General features: G+C 42.6%; 3 long non-coding RNA genes across 3 annotated transcripts; 1 reads left to right on the top strand and 2 right to left on the bottom strand.

Annotated features, from left to right (window-relative positions):
- The first annotated feature begins 1526 nt into the window (after window positions 1-1526).
- LOC120648584 lies at window positions 1527-2043 on the top strand. The gene is made up of 2 exons (XR_005665002.1): window positions 1527-1611; window positions 1775-2043. It is a non-coding gene; the product is annotated as an uncharacterized LOC120648584 (long non-coding RNA).
- Window positions 2044-12275: 10232 nt separating this feature from the next.
- Window positions 12276-13306, bottom strand: LOC120648583. Its single transcript, XR_005665001.1, has 3 exons — window positions 12970-13306; window positions 12650-12887; window positions 12276-12519 (listed from the first exon to the last, which is right to left on the bottom strand). It is a non-coding gene; the product is annotated as an uncharacterized LOC120648583 (long non-coding RNA).
- A 3244-nt stretch (window positions 13307-16550) lies between these two features.
- LOC120650751 lies at window positions 16551-20219 on the bottom strand. Its single transcript, XR_005665793.1, has 4 exons — window positions 19823-20219; window positions 18762-19474; window positions 17560-17623; window positions 16551-16902 (listed from the first exon to the last, which is right to left on the bottom strand). It is a non-coding gene; the product is annotated as an uncharacterized LOC120650751 (long non-coding RNA).
- Window positions 20220-20740: the final 521 nt, after the last annotated feature.

The following is a 20740-nucleotide window of genomic DNA, read 5'->3' as shown; positions in this document are numbered from 1 at the left end:
CATTCCATTTCAATCACCAAAGATATGAAAGGATACAACTGGTGCAAACTAGTAGTGGACAGACTCATTAAAGGAATTGCAAAGTTTAAGTCTGGGAAGCAAAAGTTTGTGTCCGGGTGCCTCTTCTTCCTTACCGTATGGATACTAGACTTGTAGCACCTTGTCTTTTCCATTTTTCAGTCTCCCTTTTTCTTTTTTCTCAAGACCTGACTATCCTTTTTTTTTGGTGTTCAATATGCTCTTTTTGTGCATGCAGATATTGTATCTAGATTCACTTGATGTTGGTGATATCGTCAATAACGACTTGGAAGTAAGAGCCGCTGCGTGGACGGGACAACTCGTCTCCAAAGTCTGCCTCATGGATAAGCTCTCCGAGACTCAGTTTGGCAAACTACAAGTAAGATTCATGCACGAATACTTTTTTTCCTCCAACTTTCTGCATGTGTGGGAATTAGCAACTTGTAAATATCTTGTATGTGTAAGTAGCAAGTTATACATGTGTTGGATACACATGTACAGAGTCATAGAGTTATACATGCAAGCCTTTGTAAATCAGTAACCCTTTTTTATTCACTCATGCACACCTTTTCTCTTTTTTTGTACAGCTAAAGTCAGAACATTTAAGCACAACGATGATCGCACCAGAAAGGATCCAACAATTCATTGATTCAAACATGCCGGAATCTTTCATTGTTGTATGTTTCGGCCCTCCATCCTTTTTTTTCTATCATCACACATCATTTTTCTCCCGCATTTCTCTCATATAATCCAACCATCTTATGTTTTTTGTTGCTGCCTTATGTTTCTACAATTTTTTTCTTTTTTGTAGAATCGGGAGGTCCTCAAAAGTGCACTGAGCGAGTTCAGCATTGCAATCAATCAAGCTTTTGTAAACCTAACACAAAAGTTGTGCCAGGTGGTACAACAGCAAGAAGCACATGCAGAAGGAGGTCAAACAGGCTCTAGTACCTCTAAAGGTACCCGGAAGGTTAGGAGTAAAAGGAAGAACGACATTCTGGAAGAATCACTCGGTGAGATTAGGAGTGATGAAGAAGACTCCAGCAGCGATGAAGATTATGTCAACTTTGACTCTTGCGACACAGAGGGGGACGAAGATGATGAGAACAACGATGGATTTGGAGATGATATCAATTCATCACAAATTGACCCAAGAGCTACTGAGAACGAAGGTAATGACTAGCAGCATCGCATATGCTTCTTTTAGTTTGTTTTTCTAACAGAAATATTTCTTTTTCTTTGATAGTGCAAAGCAAGAAGAAGGTTAGATTTGAAGATGTAGATAACGCAAAAAAGACCAACAAAGCCGAACCAGCCAGCAAACAATCAGGTATGCAACTTGTATTGAAGGCCTCCAACAATTTGTATTAGTTCAGTAGCATATTCTCTTTTTGGAGACAGCAACAACTTATGTTTTATGTTTTTTTAAAGTATATGCTGAACCATCATCGCTCCAAGATCAGTCTGGTAATAAATCTAAAGGTGCACCATCCAAGAATGATGATAAAGGTGCAACGGACGACGATAAAGCATCAAAGGATGACGACAAAGCATCAAAGGATGATGGCAGCATCAGAGATGATGGAAAGCAAGGTAAATATTTTTTTTATCAGTCCAGCAGCAATTTTTTATCAGCATTTTTGGTTGAACCAGCAACTTGGATTGAGTTATTCAGCAACTTATGATTTTGCTTAGCAGCAACTTATGTTTCGATCAGTAGCAACTTACATTTGACCACATCATCTTTTTTTTATAGATTTTGATGAAGCACCATCACCTAAAGACGAGGCTGGTGATAATTATCAAGGCACACCACGCAGTACGCAATCGGGCACACAATCCAGCTCTGAGTTTAGCGGATTGTCACCGATTACACCAGCAAATCGGTACGGGCTTCCGGGAGGTGTGACACTACTGGACTTAATGGCTACACCGCCCGATAGGAAGCCTTTGATCTTTGAACCACCTGAGTTCCTCGATGTGCCGCTTGTGCCCAATGAGAAGGAAGTCTTCAATGATATTGTCGGAAAGGAATTTAAAGGGGCGAAGGACACGGTCACAATGTCCGATGAGATGAATTCTAAACCGAAAGAGCAAGTAAAAAAGTTTGAGGACAAGCTTCTGGAAGATTTGTTGCAACCCCTGCCTATGGACAATCTTCCGGAAGAAGTGTCCAAACCCAAGACAACAAAGAGAAAGGTGGAGCGGTCAGATGTACTGTCAACGAAAAAACTTGCTAGCACAAGAGGGAGAGGCTTGCCACCGGTGGTGCCCAAATCCAATACTGCAAAGGAGCAAGATGAGGGAAAGGCAGAGCCGCTTCCTCGCGCAGCAGTGACCAAAGTGTATGCGAGGAAGTTTCCAGAAAAATCAGATACCATCCCAAAAAAAGCTGAGATAGCAACTCATGCATGCAAATGTGCCCCCATCACATTTTTTGCTGCAAACCAGCAACTTGTGCTAATTTGTTTTTTTTCTCTTCATTTACACAAATTGCAACCCAAACACTTGGTGATGGGCGCATGGAAGCTATGCATAAAGTAGTAGTAGAAAAGGTAATAGCAACTCATGTTTTCCTTTCTTCCCATTTTTTTCATTCCATTGTACAGCATGCAAGTGTTAATTTTTTTTTGCACATGTGTGTGTTCTGATAGTAGCGTGTCGACAACTTGAAGGTTTCAAGGATGCACCCAATGCACCAAGCTTCTCACTGGGATTTACAGATGATGAGGATTCTCAAGGAATGGACAAGGATCAACTTGCAACAGAAGATGAACTGTACAGCATCATATGCAGACACACTAAGCACGAAGATGAGTATGACAATATACCTTGATCTTATCCCCCCAATCTCTTTTTTTTCGCCCATCAGTCATGGAGAAATTTGTGGATAAAACCTTTTCTTGTTTGGCAGCACAATATTATTTGAATCCAAAGAGATAACACTTACATCACATGAGGTAGCAGCCGGCACGGTTATGGGGAGATCGTTAGGCACCAACGCCTTGCATCTCGGGACTTACGTGCTGTCACAGGACCCTAGAAAGAAGAGGACAAAGATAATGTCCCCATGGGTGTCGATAATATCATTTTCCCCCCTTTGACCCCTCTGACATCTTTGTGTATCTTATCGTTTTGAAAGTATGTCCCCCATTTGCATATCTGAGCATTTTTTGCCATATACTTTTTTTTGCTACAGATCCAAATGATGACAGGGCCCATGAACAGCAATATTGTCAAGAACGCTTTTGAGTTGCGCGAGTCAAACTATGAAATGGTAAAACTACATTTTTCTTTTTCTTGAAAACTTTGTGCTGTCTGACTAGTAACCTAGTTGCAAACTTGTGTGGTATGATTCTAGCAAATTTTAGCCCACAGAACCCATTGGTGATTTCAATATTACTAAGGAGTAGTTTCCCAATGCCTTTGTTTTCTGATTGCAAATATTAAGAGTAATGAGTAGTTTGTGATTTGCAACATTCAGAGTTAGGTAGCTTTCTGATAGCAATATTCAAAGTTAGATATTTGTCGGGGTCACAGACTCACTGCATACTGCTTCAATTGCTGAACATTGCATATCACTTCCCATTCACAGCGCCATTTTTGTTTCCTAATCTGTTTTTAACCGAATGCAGAACAGAAATTGAATTGGATTAGCATGTTTGCGCAGTTCAGTAGCATTTTTTCTATTTTTATCAGCAACTTGATTTTCTTTTCCAGCAACTTATTCATTCCCTTAGCAGCAACTTATTTCTGTTGTCATGTGAGTTATTCAACTGATTTTATACAGATATTCTTTCCCGTGCACCAAGAGAATATAGCGCAGCCGGGCGGCGATGGCCACTGGTTCATATTTGCTGTAAATATGCTAGATAAGAAGTTTCAAATCATAGTCTCTCTGAGGAACAGCGACAATGCTGAATTGAGATGGAAAGCAAATCAGGTGCGTGCAAAAGTGATTACCCTATGGAACAAGTACACATCTAAGGTTGAGGGGTGCAAGATTCCTACTATTTACAACTCCGAGATGCAGTTCATTGAGGGGTACAAGCAATTTGGGATGTAAGCACAAGTCGTTCTTATCTTTTTTTATCCTAAACTGAATTCAAAACTGTAGATATTGTAACATTTTGTAAGTTCTACATTATCTAACATGTGTCTCTCTTTTTTTGTGCCCTCAAACTCAGTCATGACTGTGGTCTGTTCACCTTCAAGGCCATAGAGCACTGGGATGGACACAACCTCCCAAATATGATGGAGTTTGATGAAATAAAGCTGAGAAAGCGAGTTCTTCTTGAGTGGCTTCAAAGCCCTACCAACAAGCTAGAGAACAAGACTGAACTATTCTCAAAGGGAAAGGGAAAGGGAAAGATGGCAAATCAGTGGACTAGGAGCGGAGTGGGGAAGAGGAGGAGAGATATGTGTGTTTTTCACATGATGCATATACTCTGTATATAGATGCTCCCATTTTATTTTAATATACTGGCAACTTGCGACTAGTTCAACAGACAACTTGTATGCAATTAGTGGCCAGTCCAACAGCAATTTGTGATTTTTTTTCATGACGCATGCACTCTATATATAGATGTTCTCTGTGGTTTTAAACAATGCTCAGATATGCTGATCGTTTTTTTACCCCCCACTTTCCTGCGTGAGAAGCAACTTATATAATACATGGAGGTATCCTGTGTGATCAGTAACTTATGTAATATATGGAGGTATTTACATTGACAACTTGTGACCAGTCCAACAGGCAACTTGTCTGAAGTCGAAACAGCAAATTGTGCACAGATCTTTTTTTTGAAATATCTACTTCTCTACATCAGATCTACACTTTGTGTTTCTGTTAACTTAATTCAACATGCAAGCTGCAATTTTTCAATCTTTTTTTTTCATACGCCACCATGCGCAAAGCTTTATTAAAAATATATTTATCCATATATATAGCAAGTTTGAAATATACAAAAGCATCAACTATTTATTATTACATCACTACACACCATGCTTTAATAAAAATCAATTCACTAATTGCAGTTTCATAAATCACTAATTGCAGTTTAATAAATTATAAGGAAGTGGAAAAAATGTTAGATGCACCCCCTGCAACACACCTTGTTTTTTCACGCAGCAGCAACTTCATTTAGTGATTTATCCGAGAGTTCTTTTGTTTGCTTCCTTGCCGGCTTGGCAGGGCAAGTTGATGTGGTATGTTCTGTTGAATTACAATAGCCACACGGTGGTTTTTTTGTTGAAGCAACCCCAACCCTATCTTGTATCTCTTTGACCTTGGACGCCCTTGCTTCTTTGTTATTGGTGGGTCCTCAATCTCAGCACCAGCAACATGCGAGCCTGAAAAGTCAAAATAATTTCAAGTTGCTAGGAGTAATACACACAAGTTGCTAGAACAAGGAGTACTAGTTGCTAGGCTGAATGAGTAGGAGTTGCTAGGGGCAAGGAAGTACAAGTTGCTACGTTCAGTTAAGACAATACGCACCATTAGGCTGTTGTGACAGATTTGTATCCCCACCCCCTCCGGTTGATGAGCTTGTTTTTTTGCGCAATTTGTTCTGCGGCCTTGGCGCAATGGGTTGTTCAATATCAACTTGTTCACACTCCACCCCCCCGGAAGAACACTTGACGCTCTCCTTTTTCTCAAAGCAACAAGCTTAGATTGCAGGGCATTCACTTGTTTTGAGACTATGCCATACCCCTCATCATCAGCCATAAAAGGTCTCACAATCTTATTAAAATTTATTCATATTCTGCTGTAACGTATAACATACTTCCCGTGGTCTGTAATATGGGCTTCTTGAAGAGGCTCGTTAGCTGCAATTTCCACCCCACTATCAACCACTGGCCCAACTGATAATCGAGGGAGAATGTACCGATCAGGCACCTCGTGGACTGCAAGGGCGTCAAAAACCTTCAATATGTGGCAGCAAAGGACTCCATCTCTCAAATTTGCAACAAGTGCAGCTATAAAAGCCCTCCACCCTGGACGACGTGACCCTGAATGTCCGTGTCCCATACAACAGATCGGGGCAACACTTGTACGGAGCAACATCTATCAAGTCATCTCCTTCAACACGAACAACATAGTAGCTCGAACTTAGCTGCAGCTCGTGTTGAAACACATTGAACAACCTCCTTGTATATGCTTTCTTCATCTGATGCTCCATAGGGTGCCCCGTCAAGTAGCGTGGGACCTTCGTGGCTGTGGCCGCCTCTTGCAAATCTTGCTTGATGAAAATCATTTGTTGTATCTTCTTATATTGCTGCACAAAGTTGAGTATCGAGTTTTTTGGGTTGACATAGCGCTTCAGGACAGCATTGAAGCCTTCACTCCGTGCTGTTGTTTGGAGGAAGGGGAAGAAACAATGCATGAAATACACAGGGATCCAACAATGTCTCATGTCATACAAATGTTGGAACCTCTCATTATTGTTGAGCTCATATTTATCCAGAAATGCCTGCCACTTCTGCTCAAACTCTGCCGGCGTGAAGCTATTGTCAATACAATCTTTGAAGTCATTTGCCAACTCTTGCTTACCATCCCCCTTGCTATCCAAGAAAGCACCCATGGTCCTCCTAGCATTTTCCATAATGTGCCAACGGCAATTCCTATGAACTGAACTGACAAATACCTCTGCGATAGCAACCTTCATGGCAATATCTTGATCAGTTATTATATTTGCAGGATCCTTGCCGCCCATTGCTTTCTTGAATTCAGTAAACAGCCAGACAAAACCCTCAGTCTTCTCATTCCTCAGAAAGCCGCAACCCAGCTGGATTGTTATGCCATTCCTGTCAATCCCTGTTAACACAATACAAATCATTAGTATTTTTTTCATAGCTGAAGACTATCAACTGGTGCAGAATAAAGATGGCAACTTATGTGCAACTAGTGTGTCAACTTGTGCTTTCTCAAAGTAGCAACTTGTGTGACAACCAGTATTTTTTTCTGGAATCCAAAAAATAATAATCAATGAAAACCATCAATGGGCAAAACTAGCATTTTTTTTGCTGGACATGCGTACCTATGAAAAGAGAACATGGCATGTTGTAGGCATTGGTCAAATAAGTAGTGTCAAAGGACAAACAATCACTATACAGCTCATAAGATCTCCTTGCCGCACCATCCACCCAAAACAGATTCTCAACCCTATCAAACTCATCAAGAGTGTAACTATAATAGAATTCTGGATCTTCCTTCTTCAATTCCTCAAAGTACTCAAGCGTCACCTTCACATCTTTACCTCTATATTCAGCGTGGTACTCAACACGCAAATTTTTAGTATCACCTTCTGTGTATGGACAGTTTTCAATACCTCCATACAACTCAGCCATTATCTGGTAAGCACGAGTTGTCGTGATGCAGCATCCATGAAGCAACTTGATGAACTCTTTCTCTACAGCTGGTATGTCTCTGTGGGACTTCAAGTATTTTGTGAGCGAGAATTTTCTTAAACGCTTATGGTTGTGCTCCCTTTCAAAGTTCACAACCTCCCAGTGTCCAGGGGATGTCTTCCTCACAATCATGTGAGCTGGGCAGTGCGTCCTATCTACATAATCCCTGCACCTTTGTCTCACAATCTTTTTCTCATTTATTGGCCCATCATCAGCAACCTTTTCTTTTTTGTTGACCCCAGTCTTCTGGCAAAGATAGATATACTTTGTCTTTTCATTGGCCTTCTTCGACTCACGGGATGTGTCAATTCTTATAGAGAAATTTGTATGACGGGCATAGGAATTGTAATAGTCTTTGGCAGCATCAGAAGTATTGAAAGACATGCCTACAAAAGGTTCCTGCGGAGTGGATAAAACCTCAACACCATCCTCAACATCAACTCCATCTGCGGTTGTCTCAGCCGTGGGAACTGTCACACCACCAGATTCAGCCGGGAGCACCTTTGATGCTGAGTTGCTAAGTTGCTGAGTTGCCAGTTCAGGAGGAGCTGAGTTGCTTGGCAGATGAAGAGTTTCATTGGATATTACAGTGAGAGTCAAGTTGCTGCTGGACACATGTGCACATGCACTACCTGCAATACACATCGGTGGAAAAGCTGCACAAGAAACATGCTGCAACTCAAGATCCGAATGGGCTGTAAGGAAATCATGCTCTTGTAGTAGTGCAGAATTTAGATCAAAAACCCCACTACAAGTCATATTGCACCTACAAAAACACAAATATTAAGTATAAGTTGTCATGCAAAGAAACTCATAACGTATATAGGAAGGCACACAATTTGTTATATTAATTAACCTACAAAATAAAAATAATTAGCACAATACAAGTTTCTTTTTGTAGCCACAAAAAAATGAACACAAATTGCCATAAAAAACTCAAAATGTAGATAAGCTGCAGTCTGAGGAAACACAAGTTGCCACAAAAAAATGAACACAAGTTGACATCTCAGGACTGCAATCCATAAACCTATATGTTCAGAAGAGTCTTGCAAGGGGGCACCCATCCTGTTGATCTATTAGACGAAATTAAGTCCTAATAGTTTATTTACTGATCATTAGTCAAGAGGCACCATCCAAAACTGCTAGCAACTTGTGTGAATTGCAACAAATTTGCACTAATATATAGATGGACATGAAAAATTATCTACAATTGAAAGATCGTAGGGAAGATTTGCGCAGATTTGGGGGATTAGATCGAGCAGATGAGAAGGAAAGAGCACGAAAAAGAGTTGCAAACCTGCAAGGAAAGAGTTGCAGATCGGGGAGGGAGGACGCAAGTCGCGAGGGTCCTGCTGCGGCCGCGGCTGCCCTCCCGTGCGTGTCGGCGAGATGCGGCGATGGGGGCTGGATGGATGGATGCGAGATGCGGCGACTCGCGGTGGATGGGGCGATGGGGGGATGCGGCGCGCCGCGGCTGCTGCGGGCGCCTCCCTCCTTCCAGCGCGCGGGCCTGGGATTGCGGCGGCGGGACCAGAAAGAGAAAGGAAATGTCTAACCTGGGGGTTGTGCGCTGGTGGAAAGGGACGGGCGCAGGGGTCGCGCGGTCCCAAAGCGCGCGACAGGTCGCACGATAACGCTCTCCAATATGAATGCTCAATGGGAGCTCAGGGGTAGGTCTCATCAGCTATATAGACAAAGAAATAAACTAGTTTTTTTATCTGTCAGCCTGCTTGCTTGGCCAATATATGCACCATGTATGTGTGAATCACTTGTAAAACCCAATGCCCCATGAAGAAAACACGAACGCATATGAGGTTTACACTTTCCAAGATTAGTTTTAGGAATGTTTTTAATAGTGGTGCCTTGAGGATGACAGTTTGGGACCAGAGCACAGTTAGAGCCCGGATTAGAGCCCAGATGCGCTCCACATGGCCTGCTCTGAGGGCGGAGCCTACAGCTGGAGAAGGTGGAGCGGGGGTTTTTTTATTTGCTCCGTTTTCTTACCATGCAAAACGGCTCTGGCTCTCCCAACCTCCGCGCCCAAGCGGTGCGTTGGGTGCGGCTCCTTAGCTTCGGCACAGGAACTGCCAGCGGAGCCGCCACGGGAACCGCACCAAATGGGCCCTTAGGCTTTCTCCAAAACAATGCAAAAGACCACGCAAACGCATAAATGGCTCCTCCGGAACACTGTAGCACCACGCAATGGTCTCAAACAGACAACGCATACGAAGAGTGCATTTTGCCTCAGAGGAGAGAGACGAACCAAAAATGAATAGCCTCTCTCCTCTATGCATTTGGCCGCAGAGCAACGGCTGTTTCCCGCAACGAGTAGGAAGAGGTGCTTGCCCCAAGGCTGTACCGTGCCCTGGTGCGGCGGCACGCGGGCGACCCAACGGCGGCGACCTCGTCGGAGGCAAGCAGAGGAAGAAGGTAACAGCCCCACCCCTCCCCTCTTCTCCATCGCTCGTGGCTTGGTTGGGGCATTTTTCATGGGCTGTAGGAGCGATCTGGATCTACCAAATCTGATTGCAGTTATTGGGGGCGGGTCTACAACGATATTGGGATTTGATGGAGATTGTTAGGTAGGTTACCATGGAGTTTTTCACATGTAGATCCACAAGTTTGGGCAGGGATCTGAGGTCTCGATGTTCTTGGTTTTTCATTTTTTTGTCTAAAACCAGTACAAACTGTTTAGTCTAGCATACGGCGGTAAGTATGGACTTGTTTCGGTAGATCATTTGCTTTCACCAGAAATCTGATATTAACACCACTTTCATTCAGGATTTAGTATTGTATTGGTGGTAAATACTACATTCGGTAGATCTGCATTTTCCATGTGTCTAGAATGCTATGTATTGATATAACTGAATGTTTTGGCAAGGATGGAGAACCACCATACAGAGTTGGTTGATCGATCATCACAGGACACAACGTTCTTCCCCAACGACCAATGGGCTTATCGGCTGGTGGCAAGTATTAACCAGCAACTCCCTAACTCTCAAGTAAAACCTCCAGCTCTTGTATGTTATATGGTTCTGTTTGTAAGCTTAACTGATCAGGGGAATTAACATGTAGCTTATATAATTGGACTCCACATTCGAGCTGGGGTGTGCAAAATCTTCCATTTTGCCCGAAGAACACCAAATGCTCGCTCGACATCCTTCCTGCATGACTCTTGCCTCTGAGCATATATCTTCTGCTTGTTACTTACTGGAGCACTAATACTCTTCACTAATGTGGCCCAATCAGGATATATCCCGTCTGCAAGATAGTAGCCAATGGAATAGATATTGTCATTCACAGTGAATTCCACAATGGGGGCTCTGCCATTGGCAAGATCATCGAAGACAGATGATCGTTGCAGGACGTTGATATCGTTGTGAGACCCGGGTAGGCCGAAGAAGGCATGCCATATCCTCAAGTCCTTTGTAGCAATAGCCTCAAGAATCATGGTGGGCTTCCCCTTGTGTCCCTTGTACATACCATGCCAACCAGTGGGGCAGTTTGCCCACTCCCAATGCATGCAGTCGATACTTCCAATCATACTAGGGAATCCTCGTGCCTCATTGGACCTCAAAATGTGCTCAATTTCCTGCTGATTTGGTGGCCGTAGGAACTCTGGTCCTGTTGTCGACCGAAACCCACCGGCGAGCAACGACGGGCAACACGAAGAGCCGGGAGGTTGCTGGTGCGCTGGCAAGCACTGCTCCCTCGTCGACGGCCCGCAAATTCTGTCACGCGCCCGGAGGATGTGTGAAAGCCGGGCGTGCCACCTGACCTATACCCGATCAGGAGGGTGTAGACGTGCCCCGAACAGTTTCCTGCATACAAAGACACGTGTAAACGTAAGTCCGAGCCGTGGTCGGCTCCCCGGGACGACTCTTGCATCGGCTTTGAAGAGCCGATCGAGTCCCGGTGTCAGACGGGATCTGATTGTATCCGGATATGATAAATAGAGCAAATCACTATAAAACTGCTTCAATCAAGTCCAATTAATCTTAACCCACGATGGTAACAGCCTCACTGCTAGATCGGAACATCCTACACGTGACTGGGCCTAGCGAACGTAACAGACAACTAAACCACAACCTAAAACAGAGGCCTAAGAACTAGCAAGAGCCGATTCCCGGAACAATCCCTATCAAGGCTAAGATAAAGCATCTACTACGCCACCGGATCATCCAATCCGTTTGCAAGGCCTAACCCAGCAGATATTATGCCAACTCTTAAGATAAGAGCAAACCATAACAGATCGGATCTACTAAACATGAAAGAAGCAGGGTGTTGTCCCTGTGCGACTAGTTCTACGCGATAAGAACTAGCGAGAGATTGAAACGTGACTACACAGAGACAACATGATATTCGCAGATGATAAACAACAAAGCACAAAAGATCTATTAAAAGCCATGCTACGAACATCATGATAACTAGTACTACTCGCCATCAAAAACGCTTCAGTACGAGTAATACCAAGGTAAAAGCAAGAACAATACTGCCCTGATCGCAAGAAGCGATCAGGGCAGCATGGCACTTACTTGGTTGAAACCCTAGGATTAGGGGTGGCGATGCGCCGAGAGTTGTTGTTTGCGAATCGTGATGATGCTCCCTTTACAAATAACAAAGGATACATATTTATAGTCCGGAGACTTGGGAAACAATCTAAACTAATCTTGTCCCGATTGGACTCTATCTCTAATCTTGAACTAAATCTAAGGATACACGGCCAATGTGGCCCATACGCTCACGCAGGAGCCGATTTACAAGCCTTCCTCAATCTTCTGCTTTAAGCCCATCTTGCTTTCGGCCCATAAATTAACAGACCCTGTTAATTTATGGTGATAACAGGTCCATACACTGAATGAACTGTTTTCACAAATTCCTTCACTGTCTGAAGTACAGTGCTTTCTCCCATCTTCAGTACATCATCAAAAGAATCAGCTACAGTTCCATATGCAAGCATCTTCATAGCAGCCGTGCATTTGTGAAGCGGAGAGAAACCCATCTTGCCAGCAGCATTTTTTTTGGACGAAGAAAGAGTTAGCAGCTGTGACTTCAGTAACTATGCGCATGAAAAGACTCTTCCTCATGCGGAACCTTCCACAAAAATACAGCTTCTCTTCATATCTAAACTGAGTACATTGCATATCCACCAGAGGAGCTAACCAAATCACAACTTTGCAACATTGAAATTTAATGTAAATTGAGGAGCAATAGATGTCAGTACCTTCGGCGAAATTGATCCTCATCGTAGAATGGTTCCTCTCCAAAATAATCCTTGTCCAATTGTATCTGTATAGCAAGTCGGTCACGCTTGTAGGTCTTGTGCCTAATAACCGAGCCTCCCCACCGCCATTTCGACCCAATGGATGCCACTAGAGTAGCTGCTTCGATTTCCTCCTCCTCGCTCGAGTCACCTCCTGACGAGCCACACATGGACATGCTCAAGTACCTCCATGCCATAGCTGCAAGTTGCAAGGTCGGCACTTGAGTCTTCAGTCGAATTCAGACTGCACACACAATGCTTCCGTGAAAGCGAATACTTACTGCAACTCGCGAATCTCCTATGCCCACCTCGGCACAACTGAAGAGGATCGGAAGCCGCACTGGTAGTGGTCACTCCGGCCGTCCGGCGACTGCGGAACGTGATGCGGCGGTGGCGGCCACAACCTGACCTGGGGAGCTACCAAAGTGGAGAAAGCGCGGGGAATGAAAACCCTTGCGTGAAAATGCCCGGGAAGTAAACTGTTGGACAGAGAGGCATTTCATTTTGCGTTGGCTGTTGGAGATACATTTTTTTTTGCGTGCCCTATGCAACTACTGTACACTAGCCATCTATGCAAATGCCTATCCAAAAATGGCTATCGTTGTTGGAGAAAGCCTTACTATCCACTATCTAGACATATGACAACCGAGGCAGAGCGTAGCGATAGATGACAGTTGGGGACCACAACACGATTACTAGCTAGACGGATGATAGGATGACAACTAGGCCACTGCATTCGGCGGATGACAGCTAGGCCACTGCACTCGGCGAATGGCAGCTGGGGCCATAGCATGGTTACTATTTATACAAGCACAAATAGAGTCACAGAACTATGTGGATGACAACTGGGCCCAAAGTACAATTTTTAGCTAGATGAATGACAGCTAGGGTCAGATAATGCATACTTGCTATGAGGATGACAACTCAGTGTAGACCACAGTTACTGATTAGCAGATGCCCTCTATTCGGCTTGTATGTTTTCAGCTTATTCTGGCTTATTATCCCTTATAAAACACTATTCAATCAGCTGAAATCAGTCGACTTTTTACCTACTTCTGTGGGTTACTCCTTAATAGGTGGATGGATGGCAGGTGGGGCCAGCACAAGCACCCTCCTTTGTCGGTTTGCTTTTTTCCTAGATTCATATATATTTGAATGGATTTCATGCTACTACTTATATTACTACTTACAATGTGGGGGGTGACAGAGTGGAGCGAACACTAAGATAATGTGGGACATCGATGATAGCAAGGGGTAAGGGCCAACTCTCTTTCGCCTGTTTGATTTTTCCCCTTTTTTAAGGTAGTCTATGTGTGTTCACCACATATTCATTTGGGATGGAAAATGGGACCGACACATGATTTAATTAATAGGGTGGGATGGGCTTTCTACTATGTCTAGTTCATGGGGAAAATGCACTAACTCGGCATATCAATTTGATTTAGAAGAACTCATGCTATGACAATTATAGTAAAAATAACTCGTTATTGTTTTGAAATCTTGTAAGCTGCTATTTGGAACACTTAATATAGCCAAATATTTCGGGCACCTTGACAACATCACATTTTTTAGTATAAAATCAAGCTAATGGTTATTGTTTATTTTGTATACGTCTTGTAACATGACCTTTTTTAGGAGAAAAATCAATTTAATGGTTATTTATTAGTGAATTGTAATTCAAACTTCACATGGGTTGGCCCAATTCAAACTAGAGCTGATGGAGGGTGCTGAAAAACAAACACATCTCTTTTACCGGATTGGATCAGGTTTGAGACCGGTTAGGTTTTCAGTGTCAATCATGTCTGGGTGAGAGCGCCCAAGTTCGAGTCTCGCGCATTCGGATTGGTGTTCTGGCTATGCATTAGTATCTTTGCTCTCGTCGGATCACTGTAGACTCGCGCGTGTTTGCACGCCACGCGATGTTACACCTTCAATCTTGTTTAGACACCGTGGAGACACACAGACACATGCTGGCATGGTTCGTGTGTGTGTGTGGTATGTGTGTGCGTGTGTACATCCTACTTCTGAGCTCGAAAACTAGTTTTAGTGGAGTGTTATCGACACAATTAACAAGATTGAAAATTTGAAAACTGTGCGAATGGTTTCATGACACTAATCTCCCCTCTCTCCATATACTATTGTATTATTGATGCATGCTAGCAAATTTAATATTAATGACATTCTTATGACATTATCACTGACATTAACCTTATTTACACACACCGCCCCCCGCACAAAAAAGTACATGCGAGTGACGTCGCGCCGCACTGGGCACGTACGTCCACACCCTTTTCGTCATACAGCCACACTTCTTTACCCTCTTCCTTGTCGCTAGTGCATCGTCTCGATTCCGTTGACGAAAGGCATCACGCCGCAAGACTTCTTTTTGGGGAGCACGACGGTGTCGCGGTCCTGCCATATACTTCTTCCTAGTGAACAGACGCGCAAATGCAGCAAGTGGAAAAGGCAAATGGCGCACAAACTTTTGCGCTCCAAAGATCCCCGGCCCGTGCAGCAAAAGGTCCCAAAAGTGGCCGTGGAGGCCGCTGTTTGTCAAATGAAAGAAAGCCACTCCAGTCGACGTCCCCATGGTTTTCTCTGGAATACTTGTACATACGTTCAATCGTTCATCTGCCGATCCACACCACAGTCCGCGTGGCCGGGTTTATTAATTAGCTTCTGACCCGTGTAAACTGTGTGATGTTATGCCAAGGCAACCTGTGTGAATGTGGAAGAATCGTGGCTTACCCATATTCGAGTTGAGAAAATTGATAAAACAGCACCGGTTTCGCGTGGTGCTCGTGAAATAGCACTGATAAAACTGCATATTCGTATAACAGCACCGATTACACATCTATTTCACGAAATAGCACCGGTTCAGAATTTAGTGTTTTGGGTTAGGGTTTAATGTTTTGAGTTTAGGTTTTGGGGTTTAGGATTTTTGAGGTTTATGAATTTAGGGTTTTAGTGTTTAGGGTTAAATAGGGTTTAGGGGTTTAGGTTTAGGGTTAGGGGTTAGGATTTAGATTTAGCATTTAGGGTTTAAGGTTTTAGGGTTTAGGGTTAGAATTTAGGGTTTAGGATTTAGGTTTAGGGTTAGAATTTAGGGTTTAGGATTTAGGTTTAGGGTTTAGGGTTAAATAGGGTTTAGGGTTTAGGGTTAAATAGGGTTTAGGGTTTAGGGTTAGGGTTTAGGGTTTAGAATTTTAGTGTTTAGAGGTAATTTAATAGTACTTTTTGAGAAACTGGTGCTGTTTTATAGTACTTCTGATGAAACCGGTGCTGTTTTGTGAATCCACGAAAAATCAGTGCTATATCGCGAACACCGGCAAATACCGATGTTGTTTGCTCAATTACCCCTATTGGAGTTTGAACTACAAAGGTCGCGATGCCGAGATGGCTTGCCCTTTGCTTTGATTTCTGTTCGTGTTGGCCCAAGATGCCAATGGTGTGATTGTTTTGAGCCAGGTCCACTCTGACATGCTGACGCATGCAGCATTGCTACGTTTTGCTGCTACCCGCTTAGCCTGGACGACATAAGATGAATTTTAGCTGCTCCCGTAAGAACACATTGCACGCGAGATAAAATAGATAAACAATCACCATAATAGTATTTATTATTAGGGCCTGGCTAACGTACGGCCGGCCCTAAATTAGGCCGGCCGTACGGCCGCCCTGTTCAACACCAAAGGCAACTATGTTATATATACAATTTTGTATTTTTTATTCTTTCCCGCACAACCACACTTTTTCCTCTAGTGCCGTCAGCTGCCCAGTTCCTCCCGCACCCAGGCCCCACCTGATTCACCAGAGTTGCTTAAAAAATGGAACATTCTATTAACTAGCAAAGACAAAGCATTCATAAGGCATCATTCATCATTAGGTATGTGGTTTAGGCAAAATAATAAACATCATCAGGAATCTTAACTAGAACACAAATGTCGGGCAACATACAAAAATCATCAGGCACTTCTGAATACACAACATCAAACCCATGGGGAAAAACACATAAATGGCATGCATCATCATGCGTCTTATAGCACAGTTTTGAGACTTGCAAAGTTCTATATTTAACTGCCTACAATTTTTCATTTGCAGAACTATCTAAATTAGAACTGCAAAATGTACTCAAATATGTACTCCCCAATTGCTAAATATATTTGCTTCTAATTACTCAAAATGCCTTCTGCATTCATGTTCACTACTCTGGCGACCTGCAATGTAATGACAAAAAAACACAAAAAAACAGAGAACATTTATAACTATGTTAGTAATGGAGGTAAAAAACATTCCCTAATTAGTAGACTAAAGAATTATTGCTTGTCTTAGCATTGCTGGTAGTTGTATCAACTATTTACTGAAGGCAGCCACTGAAAAATGAATTGTAAGGTACTCAAACAAAACTGCTTAACGAAATATATTGTTATGCCTAGATAGAATAATATTATTGCTTATTGGGAACCAATATTATTGCCTCTATAGGACAAATTTATGGGGAATCAACATTACTGCCTACATAGAACAACAATATTACCTAATTCTCCTATATTATTGCCTAATTTAGAGTTATTGCCTAATGAAAAATGGAATGGAAAAATATTCATTGTTGTTCAATTTCTCTAAACAAAAGTCATGCTGCAGCTACCTGCTTCTACTAAAACATACCAATAAAGCTACTGGACAGGTTAAATGAGATGAACAAAAGCACATGAAAAGCTACTAAGACATTCATTGTACTGAATAGACTAAACAACTGTTCAATTCATGGTCAAAAACAAGCAAGCAATGATTAAAAGATGTAACCAGCAGTTGCATCACTATCACATGAAAAAATGACATCAGAAATATTGCTGGATTGCTGAGCTACTTACCTTCCTAAGCTGATGACAGACGCGCTACTGCTGGTGCGGTGGCAAAACAACCGCTGCCGCTGCTCTGCAGATCCAATCAAAGAAGAGGTGATGAGCTCATTTTATTCCTGGGATCCTGTCTGCATGAACCAGAGAAGATAAACTACCACAAATGTAGGCAATTCCAATCGAGCACAATAATAGTACTAAGAGGGTAGTGCATTTCTTTAGAAGCTGAACCGTTTTTCCTCAGAAATCCATGTGCTTTTGAGGCTGAAGCCTTTTCTTGAAAGCAGTGAACACACAAGTAGGTTTAATGGTTGATGCTGAAAACTGACTAAGGAATTATCCTTGAACCTATTGAAAATATGTCAATATGCCATGCTAGTACGCAGTTTGGTAAAATATCAAGATGTCAATATACTATTGAGGAAAAGTATAAAGGGATTCATGCTTAGAGGATAAATAGTAGAAGATATTTCAACACTACTATATATATGTGAAAATTCAGATCGAAATCTGTATTATTTTGGTTACGATTCATTGGAACATAATGTAACAATGAGACTTACTTAAATTCTCCTGCAAAGCTTATGGCGAAACTTGTTAGTCAAGACTTGCCTAACTAAAACTAATACTTTGCCTAATCAATAACAATAATTTGCCTAACTCAAAATACTACTTTGTCTGACTAAAAGCAGAACTTTTCATGACTAATAAAAATACTTTGCCTCTCTAAGTACATAACTTTGCCCAACCAAGAACAACAATGTGCCTGCTAAACCAAAGCAAACAAAAACGGTCGTGACTTTGAAGTACTGTCATGGCTTGACAAGGGTAAACTAGTGACAACTCTGTAGATAAGATTGGCGAATATGATGCTAGGCATGTGCAAGTCCTATGTCCATATGTCATTTCAAGTGGTATACTAATTTTGCTACTGATGCTCTGCTAAGTGCTCAAACTTCCTGAAAAAGCAGTAGCCTAGCTGCTGCATTTGGATCAAATGTAACACCCAAATTGAACCATGACATCCAAACTTCTCACATCAAAACTTCACCCCATCACTCACCTATGTAGTAAACAAGATCCGTGATTCTCCCCTAAACAAAGTCTCTGTGCATTAAAAGTCCCACTCTATGGTTCCGAGTTCCCAATATACAACTCAAAATAAAAGAGGAAGAGGGCAAACCTGAAGAAAAAAGGCAGAGAGATGAACTCACCTTATTGTGCAACCTCTCCTTCGGTCTTGTTCGGTTGCAAGTGAATTGAAGAGGGTTGGGGGATCAAATCCTAAACAATCCAAAATCCACCCCAATCCCTTCCAGTGCCCCTCAATCCCCTTGTGGAGGCAATTAACAGATCAAAACCTTAGGGATCTCTAATTTCCACACACCCACTGCATCAAAAATATTAAAACAATCCAGAGACTGGCAATCATTTTGTAAAGGAGGTTCAGGAAAAATGCAAAACTAGAAATACAAATGCTAAAGTAAAATGAATTTTCTAGCTAGCATATGAATTAAAATACACACCAAGAACAAATTAAATCAGTTGAAAAATAGCAGACCACCTTAACACCAAAAATGCTAATTAGAACCCAAAAAGACTAAACCAAAATATATAATTTGCTTATTGATTTCACATAAGTTGCCTATGAAAAGTAAATAGTCAAAATCATCCAAGGTACGAGAAAAAATGTTAAGAAGGCATCACTATTCTACAACTAGTGGAATTTGTTCATTGTCAGTAACCACTAACCAGTATCAAAAAAGTTGGAGAAAAAAGTGTGTACAGAATAATTGAAAGTGGGAAATTCTGAAGAAAAAAATTAGTATATCGATGACTGACCTTTGGGAGAACAGTTCATCCAAGATAGTTTACATAAACTACTTTGGAGATTCTTCAGCATCACCATGGTGAACTCTTTACTAGCCTGCAATGTGACAGGAACATGCACACATATAGCTAAAACTGCTAAACATTGAATTCTTTACTTTTGTATTGTAGATAATTATAGAATAATAGCCTAAACTAGGCCAACAATGTGCAAACAAAACAAGCCGTTGCATGCTCATACAACCATATTTGCTTATCCATGGTTCCTAAATTTCTAAATTGCACAGCCTATAATGCTTCATTGTGGATCCTAAATTGAACAACATCATGGGGCTCCATGCCTAACCCCCACCCTACCCCCAGCTCCAAATCTTCTAATACTAACATGTCCATGCCTCAATCAGGGAGAGGAAAGGGGAAAGGGGAAGGGGAGGAGGACCATTACCCGACAGTGAAACCATGAGGCGGAAACTGCGCTGCGCGCCACCGCATCGCCGTTCCCCGCTGCAGCCCCGCAGATCTGTGCGCCGCTCCTCACCCCACCCGCCACCGCATCCAAGCCGCCGCTCCTCATCCCGCCTTCCGCCTCATCATCGCTGTGCCACGCCGGCAAATCCTCGTGCGCGTGCCCAGGCGCCGCCGCGGAGGGTGGAGATCCTCGCCGCGCCGCCATGTCCTGCGCGCACGTGCGCTGCGGAGGGAGGAGGCGGGGGACAAGGGAGGGGAGGAGGCTGTGGTGGGGCGGGGAGAGTAGGGGAGGACGCAGTGGCAAGGAAGATTGGAGGAGACGACGCGGGGTGGAAAGGAGGAGCAAGATGAGGAGGACGAGAGGAAGAGGGAGAGAGAGGGTCTGTTCTGGACAGTGGGGGAGAGCCGGCATTTTCTATGTGAGTCAGCGGCATGAAATAGAGAAGGCCATACAAACAAACCAAAATACGGCTGGTTGGTAAATAGTCTTTACCTTATTATTATGCGCAACTATTCTCTTATAGATCTTAGTTCACCTTGTTACTCCTTAATATTATTTAAGATATACGAATGTCATTTAGTATACGCTACTTATACACTAGCAACATCATTTAATTACCATTTTTTAATTGCACCTAGCGAGCCTGGCCTAGAAGAAATGGCCACCATTACCATTTTTTGGAGCTAGGCTAATGGCACTCCTCAGTATTATTTGAAATATGTTAATATCATTTAATTTTCATAAATTATGGATAGAAACATTTTAGCTGGACAATTCCTTATAGCTAGCGAGCCTGGCACTTGAAACGGCCACCATTGCCGTTTTCCTAGATCAGGTTGGTGACACTCCTGAGTATTATTTGTGTTTGGCGTATTTTTGTCATGATAAATTCAA

Source organism: Panicum virgatum, chromosome 9K (assembly GCF_016808335.1).
Source record: "Panicum virgatum strain AP13 chromosome 9K, P.virgatum_v5, whole genome shotgun sequence".
NCBI classification, from domain to species: domain Eukaryota; kingdom Viridiplantae; phylum Streptophyta; class Magnoliopsida; order Poales; family Poaceae; genus Panicum; species Panicum virgatum.
Note: the sequence above shows the minus strand (reverse complement) of the source record. Positions and strands in the feature narration are given on the sequence as shown.